At 42.4% G+C, this 7740-nt stretch overlaps 1 pseudogene; it reads left to right on the forward strand.

Moving 5' to 3' along the window:
* The first annotated feature begins 4300 nt into the window (after positions 1–4300).
* On the forward strand, positions 4301–7030 carry LOC101020581 (annotated as a pseudogene).
* Positions 7031–7740: the final 710 nt, after the last annotated feature.

The following is a 7740-nucleotide window of genomic DNA, read 5'->3' on the forward strand; positions in this document are numbered from 1 at the left end:
CAGAACATACAGGCCCTAAATTTAGTCATAAACTTTAGTCTAGGTATATTTTCCAGTAATTATTCAGAAGAAGGTGGTAGTCGTGGGGACTCAGTCCCAGAAGCAGCCGTCACTTGCCATTATATCAGACTCTGTTGCATTAAGCTTTCCAAAAATAGAATTCACATCTTCAAATTCACATATTCCTTCGGGTATCCCCAACAGAATTATCCCCCAGTGGACAAACATTATGTTCTTACCTTTGACAATCATTTCAACTGTGATACAGGAATTCGATTCTAAAAATTCAGGGATAGGATCAGCTCTTTCCAGTCCCTCCTAGCTCTAAATTTTAGGAAACAGTGGGTGCCGCTTTTTCCCAATGTGAAGCCACATGGGCTGGGTCCTTTTTCTCCCTCACATCACAGAAAGTAAAGTAAGCAAATAAGGGAAAAATCAGATTTTCGTTCACTAAAAGTGTTCTTTTTATTTGCCTACATGTTTAGTATTTCTGGTGCTCTTTATTCCTTTGCTTAGATCTAAGTTTCCCTCTGCTATCACTTCAGTTTGAAGAACTTGCTTTAACATTTTCTGTAGTGCAGTCTGCTAGGATGGTTTTAAAAAATGACTGCATATTCTTTTACTTTGTTTCCATTGAGACATTGGGTCTTTGTTCCTTCTTCTTGAATCTGGGTAGACTAGTAGACTTTGACCTACAGAGTACAGTAAAAATGAAACTCCGTGGCTTCTGAGACTAGGTTGTAAAAGACCATGCAATTTCTGCCTTATTCACTTGAATACTTGCTCTTAGAGCCCTGAGCCATGATGTGAGAAGACCCCTATCCTGGACAGGCTATATTCTGGGCAGCGGAGCCAGCTGAGCCCAGCCTTCTAGTCATTCCTGCCACAATGCCAGATATATGAGTGAAGGTCTCTAGATCCTCCACACTTCCTATTCACCAGGTAAATACTACTGATGACCTTCCTTGATACTAAAAGGAGTAAAAAGATCACCCAGCTGAAACCTGCCCAAATCTCTCATTCTCTTAATCATGAGATATAATAAAATCATTATTGTTCTAAGCAACTATTTTTTGAAGCCCATTTATACATCATTAGATAAGTAGAACAGAATTTGGGGTGCCATTGTAATAAAAACCTAAAACGTGGGCATTGCTTTTGGGACAAGATGTAAGGAAGAACTTGAAAGAGCTTTGAGGAGACTGTTAGTAGAATCCTGACAGGCAGTGAGGAGGATGTCAATGAGGGCTTCGAGGCAAGTAAGGAAAATGTTATTGGAAGCTAGAGGAAAGGAGGCCCTTGTCATGTCCTGGCAGATGGTTTAGCAAATGTGATAACACAGCAAATAGAAAATGTATTTAATGAACTGCTGTATCTGGCCTAGATTCCCAGGAAGAACTTTGAAAGTATCAACTGTTTTTTGTTTGTTTTTGAACTATGAATCATAAGGTCTGGCTAGACAAATCTACACTAAAGAAATTATTCAATTTTCAAACAGAATTTAGAAGAGTTATGTAGGAACTAGATCTGAAAATGAAACTATTTCTTGTTGTTATTTTCTCCCAGCAGAAGATGCTCAAAGTATGACAGAGCTGCAGGGCAAAGATAAAATTCTAAGGTCTTCTTAGAAAAACATTAGTTCAAGATAGAAATAAATCCAGGGATGTGATTGTAAGCCTTTTGTTAAGAGTTCAGAAACAGATAAAAGACCTTGTAAGATTCTGTTAACTTAAATTTGTGAGATGTACAAAGTTAGAAAAGAGAGTTTTATTTTTTATAAAGGGTTGCAGTTTGCAGGCTGGCCATCCTGACAGGCTAGGAAGCATAGCCTTCAGCGGAGACAGAAAGCAAGCACTTAGAGGGAGGGAAGGGTGGAACAGGGATTTATGTCAAATGGGTTAGCTAAGTATACGTAATCAACAGGTTATAGGAGGAGCTATAGATATTCACAAAGCGGGGCATGCAAGCATAGTAAGCAAAAATGCATGTTACATGCATCCCATGTTCACTTTAGGGTGGAGACTTAACATTTAAATGCATTATAGATTTGGGTCTCATATGTCAAAGGTGAAGGCACTCAGTACAGCCTTTGTAAACCAGCCAGAACCAGTCTAGGGTCAGTGGTCTCTTATCAGGAGAAAGTTACTAAAATCGGCCTCTTGTCCAAGCAAAGCTACAGTTGTGGTTTGAAGAACAGAGGTGTCAGTCAGTGTCTGGTGGTTGATGAGCTGCAGTTGTTTCAGTATTGCTTACCTCAAGGCCAGTGCTTAATTAGCTGCTAGAGAAAAAGAAGAATCTGTGGCAGTTAAAACATACTTTAGTCTTTAAGTGTAGGGGTGCACGACTTAAACCTTGTTTGGCGTGGCCTTAGGTCTTGTTGATAATTTGGTATCATATTGCCACAAAGTTCAAAGTCCATTCCATTAGTCTTATGATCTCTTATTTTATCAGTTCTTAAGGGGTTAAAATACAGACTCTCAAACATCAAGGTTTCTAAGAATCTTAAGGGCATTGCCCCATAGCAGCCTCACAGGGAGCCTGAGGTAGAAAAGGGCCTATCTAGAAGATATTTATGGATGTGGCTTTTACCTAACAAAATCGATTATAAGTTGATACACAAAAGAATCCGCAAAATTTTACAAGTCATTGCGTCAGTTCACATTAAAACAAACAAAAATACACCAGAGACTATACAAAGTGAAAAATGACTTCTGGACCCTCAAACTTCCATGAGCAGGCAGCAGGCTGAGGAGGCTACTTATCTGCGAAAATTGAACAGTTCTTGCAGAAAAGAATGTCTGAGAGGGCAAAACCAAGATCCCAAAGGGAAGAGCCAAAAACCATAGAAAATCATTCTCAGAAAGCAGGATTGGGCCTAACTGCAAAATAGTAACATATGCCCAGGTAGATTTTAGAATTTCAGTGGATCGGTGATTTCCTATTTTCCTCCTTTATTTAATGGAAATATTTATTGCAGTTATTCTATTCCTGTCCCACTATTGTATGTTGGCCATGTATGGGATAGGTAATTTGTCTTGCTAGTTCACAGGTTTTCAGATCAAGAGTATCTGAACAGTATGGATGGAGCCTCATCCATACCTGGACTTGATTTATTTGTCTCACCCACTAGAGTGTGCTTATTTGCAAACATCCACCTGGGATGAAAAACTCTACAAAGCCTGGTCCAGTATTGCCTATCAGCTGATTTCGAATGTTTAGCAGCTGAAGATGAACACAAGGAATTTTGCCCAAATTCTTGAAGTCAATGAAGTTCTGAGGTTTGAAAGAGCTACATTCTTGGTTATTTCCCATTACCACTGCAAAGAGCATCATGATAGCCACAGATTTGAGAAGATCAGCAACATCATTAAGCAGTTCAGCTGAGCTGCAGTAAATTGGCCCCTTCTTTCCAGAGCATGGAAGTTATGAATTCTAACTTCACTGCATTCATTGACATCGTCACATCAAACATCTAGGTGCCCCTTGTTTTTTTTTTTTTTTTTTTTTTTTGAGACGGAGTCTCGCTCTGTCGCCCAGGCTGGAGTGCAGTGGCCGGATCTCAGCTCACTGCAAGCTCCGCCTCCCGGGTTTACGCCATTCTCCTGCCTCAGCCTCCCGAGTAGCTGGGACTACAGGCGCCCGCCACCTCGCCCGGCTAGTTTTTTTGTATTTTGTAGTAGAGACGGGGTTTCACCGTGTTAGCCAGGATGGTGTCGATCTCCTGACCTCGTGATCCGCCCATCTCGGCCTCCCAAAGTGCTGGGATTACAGGCTTGAGCCACCGCGCCCGGCCTGTGCCCCTTGTTATGTCAGATCCCTAGATGCCTTCTGTAGCTACTCTGATCAACAGTTGTAAAACCAGGAAGCACTGAAAATCTGGAGAGTGGATGGCCCTAAGCACGGTCTCTTTATGCGTTGAATATTGCCAAATGCTCTTTCTGAAAATGCTGAATTGCCTTTTCTGGGGAGCATATATGCTTTTTAATATTCATAATATTGTGTGCTTAAAAGTGGACTTTGAGGCTGGGGGCAGTGGCTCACGACTGTTAATCCCAGCACTTTGGGAGGCCGAGGCGGGCGGATCACAAGGTCAGGAGATCAAGACTATCCTGGCTAACACTGTGAAACCCCGTCTCTACTAAAAATACAAAAAAATTACCCGGGCGTGGTGGCGGGCGCCTGTAGTCCCAGCTACTCGAGAGACTGACGCAGGAGAATGGCGTGAACCCGGGAGGCGGAGCTTGCAGTGAGCCGAGATCGTGCCACTGCACTCCAGCCCGGGCGACAGAGCGAGACTCTGTCTCAAAAAAACAAAACAAAATAAAAAACTACACAAAAAAACAAATGTTATTAAAAGTATTTTTAAAAACATTTAACTGATTTTTCTATTGAGGGAAACAGCTTAATAGTGGAATGTACGAAAACCTACCTGTTTCCTTTGTAAGACTCTAGACAGAGAGATCCATGCCTGCAATTCAAGTAAAAGAAAGCCATTTTAGAATCTGGAGTTTGTCTTCTTGTAGATAGAATAATGTTATGAACTGAATGTTTGTGTCCCCTCCACCTCCATTCGTATGTTGAAATCCTCAATGTGATGGTTCTAGGTGGTGGGGTCTTTGGGAGGCTATTAGTTCGTGAGGGTGAAGCCCTCACAAATGAGATTAGTGTCCTTATAAAAGGGGCCCCAGGGCTGTGGTGGCGGCGGTGGAGGCTGAGGCGGCGGCTGAGGTGGCGACGGAAGAAACAGAAGATGGCAGATTTTTTGAAAGGACTGCCTGTCTACAACAAAATCAATGTTTGTCTATTTCACGCGGACTCCGATGCAAAACCTCGAACCGACGGCCCTCAGTCTACCTGCCCACCCGAGAATACCCGTCTGAACAGATCATCGTGACCGAAAAGGCAAACATCCTCCTGTGCTACCTGCATCAGCAATGGATAAAAAGAACGCTGCCAATAAGAGAGACCAGGAGCAAGGGGAACTGGAAGGCGAGAGTTCGGCGCCCCTCCGCAAGGTGGCGCGGATCGACAGCTCAAACATGCAGGAGGACACTATCCCACAGGCGTCTCCTGCCGGGTCTGCTCCTCGGTCGCTCACCCGCCCGCCTCCTGGCCTGCGCATTCACAGCCTGCGTCCACACCATTTCCAACCTCATAGGAGCCGACGTATTTATTTTTCTTGAGTTTTTATTTATGCTGTAACCTGTAACAAGCGTTGGTTAAAGGGGACATCAGACCCAGTAGTGTGATGCTGGTAGATGCTTTTTTAAAAAAAAGCCACATTGTCCCTCCGACCCCCACCTTCCGCCTGTTCAGTTCCACCACTCCCGCCCCCAGTTCTCCAGAGAACCAGAGCGTGCCTCTGAGGGTCTCTAGCGAGACTTCACTGTGGCCAGGCGGCAGGGGCGGGCCCGGGGCGGCCGACCCACCAGGACAGCCGGGCTACCTTCTCCAACACTGGTCCAGGCCCTTGAGACTCGGTCTTGTCCCGCGTTCCACCCGGAACTCTCCCATTCCCAGACCTCACTGAGCTTGCGCTCATGTTGCGGAGAAGTTGGCCCTTGGGATCCTTCTCTTGAGTCATTTTATCATGGACTCGTGCATGTTCCGTGTCCACCCCAATAAAAGGGTCTTTCCTACTTGGGAAAAAAAAAAAAAAAAGGCGGCAGAGAGCTCTCCTGCCCCTTTCCCACCATGTGAGGGAGGATACAGTGAGAAGTTATCAGTCTGCAGCCTGGAAGAGGGCTCACATCAAAACTTGACCATGCTGCCACTCTGATCTTGGACTCCTAGCTTCCAGAATATTAGTGAGTATCCATAATGACTGGGCTTCAGAATCATTTGTGAAATTAAAAATAATACAGATGTGAGGGTCCTATCCCTAAAGATTCTGAAAAAGTAGATTTCAGTGGGGTCTAGAAATCTGTATTTAAAAAAAAAAACCACACAAAAAAAACAAAAAACTTTTTCAGATAACTGTGTTGTTTCCCAGCTTAAAAACCACACGGAGATGGAATGTATATATTGATTAGTAAGAAAAAATAAGCCGGTATCATCCAGGACTCTTTTGGTTACAAATGTCAGAAACTCAAACAAGCTTGAGAAAAATGGGATTTATTGGTTCATATAAGTGGAAAGTTCAGAGTAGAACTGGCTAGAGTACTCCATTGGTGCCTTACAGGGGCTCACATGGTATCATTAGCTTCCTCTCGGTTTCTTTGCTCCTTCTTTCAGCCCTACCAACAGGTGTTTTTGTGCAGTGGGGAAGGTGGCTCCCACAGCTGTAAGCTTTCATTTTTATTGTTCATGATTCAAAAGGAAGAAAGAAGAGACCTTTCCTCTTCCAGTATTCTCATGTCAATCTGCATGAATGGTCTCTGGCCATCACCCCTTTGACCAATCACCAAGAAAAGGAAGATGGCTGTATGATTAACCAGGGGTCAAAGGGGGCCTGGTGATTATCGTTTTTACCAGAACCATACATAATTGGTTTTTCAAGTAGGGAAACTTCAGTTTGAGTTATTGTGTCAGGGGTATAGAATGTACCTGTTACAATTTGAAAAATATGTCTTCTGTCTCTCAACTCCGATCTTCATAGGTGTGGTAGGCAGCCTTCTAAGATGGCTTCTAATGATCCCCACCTCTTTGTATTCATACCGTAATGTAATCCCCTCCCTTTGGGTGTGGACTGAACTTAATGACTTACTTCCAATGAATAGAATACAGCAAAAGTGATGGAATGTCACTTCCAAGATTGGGGTATAAAATATTATGACTTCCATCTTGTTGACACTTCTTCTCTTGCCTTTTTGGCTTGCTTGCTTTGATGAAGGAAGTTGCATGTTGGAGAGGCCCAAGTGGCAAGCAACTTCAGGCAGCCTCTGGCCAGCAGCCATCATGAGGCTTGCCAACAACCATATTGGTGAGCTTAGAAGTCCGTTCTCTGGCATCTTAACATAATCTTTTTTAATTTAAATTTTTAGTTAAAAATATTTGTTGTATGTTTAATTTTTGTGGGTACAAAGTTGGTGTATATATTATGGGTTACATGAGATATTTTGATACAGGCATGCAATACATAATAAGCACATTAGGGTAAATGGGGTATCCATCACCTCAAGTACTTATCCTTTGTGTTGCAAACAATCCAGTTACACTCTTTATTTCAAAATGTACAATTAAGTTATTTTTGACTATAGTCAAGCTATAACTTGACTATTTGTTGTACTAGCACATACTAGGTCTCATTCATTTTTTTAAACTATTTTTTTGTACCCATTAACCATTCCCATTTCCCTCCACCACCCACTGCCCCAACAACCATTCCCAGCCTCTGGTAATCATCCTTCTACTCCATATTTTCATGTGTTCAATTATTTCAATTTTTAGCTCCCATAAATAATTGAGACATATGAAGTTTGTCTCTCTGTGCCTGGCTTATTTTACTTAATATAATGATCTCTAGTTCCATCCATGTTGTTGCAAATGACAGGATCTCATTTTTTATGGCTGAATATACTCCATTGAGTATGTGTACCACATTTTCTTTATCTAGTCATCTATGGATGGATACTTAAGTTGCTTCTAAATCTTGACTGTTGTGAATAGTACTGCAACAAACATGGTAGTGCAGATATCTCTTCAGTATACTGATTTCCTTTCTTTGGGGTATATACCTAGCTGTGGGATTTCTGGATCATGTGGTAGCTCTATTTTTAGTCCCTTCCTTTCTTTCTTTCT

This window comes from Papio anubis, chromosome 7 (genome assembly GCF_008728515.1).
Source record: "Papio anubis isolate 15944 chromosome 7, Panubis1.0, whole genome shotgun sequence".
Taxonomy (NCBI): Eukaryota; Metazoa; Chordata; class Mammalia; order Primates; family Cercopithecidae; genus Papio; species Papio anubis.